At 47.7% G+C, this 5,553-nt stretch overlaps 1 pseudogene; it reads right to left on the reverse strand.

The window, feature by feature from the left end:
* Positions 1-220: 220 nt before the first annotated feature.
* LOC114922738 lies at positions 221-4,232 on the reverse strand (annotated as a pseudogene).
* Between the last annotated feature and the right edge of the window lie 1,321 nt (positions 4,233-5,553).

The raw sequence follows: 5,553 nt of genomic DNA on the forward strand, positions 1-5,553 counted from the left end.
AGTCTGGCTCTTAACTGACAGAGTCTTATGACCGTTTTTTCAACAATTCCAAGTAATTCACCTAAATACATCACACCCCTTTCCCCTAGATAGTTCATAAGGTCATATGTTGAACATGGTCCCTTAAATACATTGGTGGCCTTTTCATCCATTCCGAATGCCTCAGAACTGCTGGAACCCCTGGTCAGTCAGCTCGCCTGCCAGGTTTGGAAGTCCAGGGCTATGGGACCCATCTATCATGGGTAGACTCAAGTCTGTGGCTGGGCTGTCCTGGTAGGCCCAAGCCAGTGTCCACAGGTGGAACAGAGTCCACCAGTCCTGAAAATGGAGCTGTCAGCTGGCATTGTCCATTGGTTGTGGTATCAGTGGTTGGGACTGACTCACCAGACGCTTGAGTCTCATCCCTTAGTCGGAGAGCTCCACCGTCGCTGGTAGAGTCTGATGCACTACTGCCATCGTGCTGCTCCTGAGTTTGACTGTCACTAGAGTCATGAGTTATTGGCTGGTTTGTTAACCCCTGCCGCAGTTGGTCAATATGCCTGAGTAGCACGTGACTGTCTTTCAGGACCACTTCGTAAGAAAGTGGCCCAGTCACATTACAAACCACAGCTACCACCCACAGTGCCCCTAGCCCGTAGTTCCTCACCCAGATCGGGTCGCCAACTTGCAAGTGCCGTGGTGCCTTTGGCTGTGTTGCTTGTGAGGCAACTCTATCTGGATGTAGGCAATCCAGTTTTGTGATCAAACGCCGGCTCCATCTTAATTCTGCTGGGCTTCTGCCTGTAGAAGTGCATGGGGTTGTACGTTGGCAGAGTAGAAAATCTGCCAGTCTGTGTTGCCAATTACCTGAGACTATCCGCTTTAAGGATTCCTTCATTGTTTGGACCATGCGCTCCGCTTGACCGTTCGAAGCCGGGTGAAAAGGGGCTGATGTGGCGTGTCTGATCATATTTGCCCTTAAAAAGGACTGAAATTCTGAAGCAGTAAACTGGGCCTTATTGTCAGAAACTATCACATTGGGTAACCCATGTGTGGCAAAAATCCTGTGCAGTTCTTGTATGGTCCTGGTCCCCATGGTGGGGACAGGTGCAACCTCTAACCACTTGGAGTGACTGTCCACCACAATGAGGAAGAGTTATCCCTGGAAAGGTCCTGCATAATCGATGTGAATCCTGGACCATGGGGCGTGTGTGGTTTCCCATCGGTGGACAGGGGCATGGGGCATCTCTGGCCTAGATTGCTGGCAAATATGGCAACTGTGAGCCTCAATATCTTTGTCCAGCCCAGGCCACCAAAGGTAGCTTCATGCGAGTGCCTTCATCTGGACTATTCCTGGATGTCCCTCATGCAGAGACTCCAAGACTCTAGTCCTCAGTGAGTTCGGGACTACCACCCGACTACCCCACAAGATGCACCCCCTGTAGGGCTGACAACTCATCCTTCCTCCTGCTGAAACTCTGAAAATTAGGCCCGGGACTATTTTCCAGCCATCCTGTGAGCACCCAGTTCAGCACACGGCTCAGCCATCATGTCTGAAGCTGTCTCTGCAGCCACGTCCCCTGCGTTAAGGGGAGACTCAGGCAGGTCCTGAATAGCCAGGATGCGCATGGCTGGAGTGGGGTTGGGCTCTAACTGAGGCAGGGTCAGTCTGCTAAGGCCGTCTGCGTGGCCCATTTCTCTACCTGGTTTATGAATCAAACTATAATCATACGCTGACAGAAAAATTGACCACCTCAGCATCCTATGGGATATGATCTGGGGTGTTTGCTTGTTCGTTGTGAACAACCCCAGGAGTGGCTTATGGTCTGTGAAGACCGTGAAGGGCCTACCATATAGATAGTCATGAAACTTCTTGATCCCTGCCACTATGGCCAAGGCCTCTTTATCTATTTGAGCGTAATTATGCTCTGCAGAGGACAAGGTCCTCGAGTAATAGGCTATTGGAATTTGCCTTCCGTCAACCATTAAATGACTCAACACAGCCCCAACCCATATGGTGATGCATCACAAGCGATGCAGACAGGCAGCTTTTCATTAAAATGCATCAAAACTGAATTTGAAGACAGCAGTGATTTGACTGCTGAGAAGCTCCTATCGTGGACCCTGGTCCACTTCCACTGTGCATGTTTGTCCAAGAGCCGGTGTAATGGCTCTGCCACTGCGGCCTTGTGAGATAGGAAGACATGATAAAAATTGAGCAGTCCAAGAAATGCTTGGAGTTCTCCCTTTGATTTTGGACTGGGGGCCTGCTGAATTGCTTTGAGCTTGGATTCAGCAGGATGAATGCCTTGGGCATCTATATGGAAACCAAGGAACTCAGTTGAAGCTATCCCAATCTTACATTTCTCCCACTTCGTGGAAGAACTGAAGGACAGCCTTGAGCCATTCTGCCAATTTTTCGACTGATTCCCCAGCTATGAGCACATCATCGAAATATGGGCACATGCCTGGAATACCCTTGAGCATGCGCTCCATCATTCCCTGGAAGAGGCCTGGGGCAACACTGACCCCAAATTGTAGGTGCTTAACCTTGAAAGCACCTCTGTGAGTAACTATGGTTTGACCTTCTGCCGTGACATCATCCACCGGCAGTTGCTGATAGCCAAATCTAACTTGGCAAAGATGCGACCTCCCTGTAGTGACGCCAAAATGTGACTGACTACAGGCACCGGATATGCATGTTGTTGGAGTGCTCTATTGATAGTGCACTTGTAATCTGCACATATTTGCACCTCTCCGTTGGCTTTAAGTGGCATAACTATGGGTGTTTCCCATTGACTGCTATCAACTGGCTGCAGGATGCCTTGCTGCATCAGCTTGTCCAGCTCTGCATTGATCTTCTGCTTGAGGGCGAAGGGCACTCTATGCGGCTTGATCCGTATTGGAGTTATGGCAGGATCAAGCCGAAGAGCTATGGGAGGACCCTTATATTTCCCTAAGTGAGGGCTAAAAACGTCAGCAAACTCCCGGCAAACTGCCACTAAGTCCACTGCTTGTGTGCTGTTTATTCCAGTTACATTGATTCCCAATGCATCAAACCAATCAAGCCCAATGAGGCTTGTGTGGTTGCCCTCAACTACTATAACTTCCAGGGGCCCCTCAAATTCCTTGAAGTGCACCCTGAGTGTAGCTTCCCCCTTGACTGTTACTCGGGAGTTTTGGAAATCAGTTAACACGAGGTTTGAAGGCTTGAGCTTAACTCTTTTGCCACTGCAACTGCAAATATGTTTGAAAGTCCCCTGGGAAATTATGGATAATGAGGACCTCGTATCTAGTTCCATGTTGCATGGAACTCCCTGCAGCTTGACTTTGAGCTGCAGTTTTTCCTTAAGAGGGCGATGGGCACCTGTTCTAAGTACGCTCCTCCTAGTGGCGCAATAGTCCACCCTGTGTTGCCCTGGGGCCCCGGTACCTTTCTAGGGAAACTCTTCTGGTGGACTCTCTCTCCGACGACCCTGACAGACTGCGGCGATGTGGCCTTGCTTGCCACACGCCCGACACGTTGCTGTGCAGAACCTGCAGTCCACACGTTTGTGTCGGCCTCCATACCCCGCACATCGAGAGAAGGGAACTGCCTTGTCAACTGGATGTTGTGGCCTACTTTCTGGTGGCTGCTGTAACCAATCAATCTCTTGATCCGATTTGGAGTCTTCGACCCTCTCAGCGCCCTCCTGGTGGATGGCCTCTGTGCAGGGAACATTCCTGGAGAGCCATAAGGACTTGACGGCTCCCCCAGTGGCTGCTTCGGCTGTGATTTCTCTTAGGACACCTTGAAATGAAATAGTCTCTTTGGCGAACAATTTTTGTTGGAGATTCCTGCTTCTTAACCCACACACTAAGCAGTCTTGCAGCCTTTCTTCAAGATCTTTGAACTCGCAGGGTCGGGCCACTTGACAAAGGGCAGCAATGAATTCGGCAGCCAATTCGCCCGGTCGTTGGTCTCTTCTTTCGAAGGCGTGCCTCCAGGCGATGACCGATAGCTTTGGCTCAAAGTGTTCTTTGAGCATTCTCTTAAGTTTGGAATAAGCAACAGATTCAAGCGGCGCCAGAGCTATTACGTTTTCGGCGATCTCGAACATCGCCTGGCCACAAACACACAGCAGTGATGCGGCCTTCAAGCCGTCCTCACGAACTTGGTTGACTCTAAGGTAATTTTCAACTCTCGCAACGTACGAGCTCCACCTCTCTGGATGTGCGATGTCGAATTCTGATAGTTTTCCGAGTTTGGCCATGGTGAGTTGCTTTCATTGTTTTCGGCCTCACAATGCTTTGTGCTGCCAAGGCTTCTTCTAATCTCCCAGGGATGGTTCCTTGGGAGTGCTCTTCCTCCAGCGTTTTTGTACTGGCATTGTTGCTTGGCTTACCCCCTTAGTGACTCAGCTCTTCGAGTTTGGCAGCACATCCCACTCTCGTCACCACTGTTATGTTTGGTGTTCTGTGAGGCATCGACAAGGCAGCAGGTGAACAAACAACTCTTTATTAAAGGTTTAAACAGAAGCCTGAATAACTGCAGCTCCACCCCTATTCATACACTCAACCACTAGGTAGCAGCCAATAGGATTCAAGTATTAGTTCCTGCTTTAACACAAGATAATTAGCATGTAGACAGCAAGTCTGGCTCTTAACTGACAGAGTCTTATGACCGTTTTTTCAACAATTCCAAGTAATTCACCTCAATACATTACAGTGTAAAATATAGAAAAAATTGTTCTGGACTGTTTTGGTTGCTTATAGATTCTTGCAATTTATGGGCATTCATGGGGGAATGTGTTTTTGTGATATAAATTCCTCCCCTTCTGTATACATAACATGGATACTGTATACAAGTTTGCAAGGATTGCTGGTAGCTTTGTAATGACAGGACACATATTTTCTGATGCCTCTGTTGCAACTCCTCCTGGGTCATAATAACCCAGACAAAGCTATCAGGAGTAGTTGATTGAAAAGCCTATTACAAACACCAAGCAGCTGCTCACAGATTTTTTTTGTCAAATGACCCCTTTTGAAATACAACTTCTTCAGAGATATATTTTAAACTGTAGCTTTGGAGTGGAGATAAGATTAATAATTATTTTTTATTCAGGAGTTGATAAAAGAGTAAGCCAAGAGTTCATACCAATGGGGGAGGGGGGATTCTGAGCTAATGTTTAAAAGTATTGCCAAAGAAAATACTAGCTTCACTGCGGTTATAAACAAATACAGCCAGTTCTTGAACATTATTGACACTGTAGAAGGTCTTTATGAAAGAAAAATCTTCATCAAGGACCAATCCAAATTGGGAATAAACAACATGGACACTGCTTTAGAAAGAAGGTTGTAGTTTATTGAAAAGGAGAGCCAGACAGAAAGATGGCTCTGGAAAAAAATTCCCCCCTTTGTGCCATAAGAGTGTGGATGACACATTTTTAGTGGCACAAGATTAAAATTTATCTGGTCAGGGAGACTTGGTAAACAAGCTTTTAAACTGTTAATGCCAAAAAAAAAAGGGAAGACACTAACAGAGGCAGCAGAAAATGATCCTTGCAGTGGCTCCCAAAAGGGGAGCTTCCAACC

Source organism: Protobothrops mucrosquamatus, unplaced genomic scaffold, assembly GCF_001527695.2.
Source record: "Protobothrops mucrosquamatus isolate PMUCROS unplaced genomic scaffold, P.Mucros_1.0 scaffold749, whole genome shotgun sequence".
Classification (NCBI taxonomy): Eukaryota; Metazoa; Chordata; class Lepidosauria; order Squamata; family Viperidae; genus Protobothrops; species Protobothrops mucrosquamatus.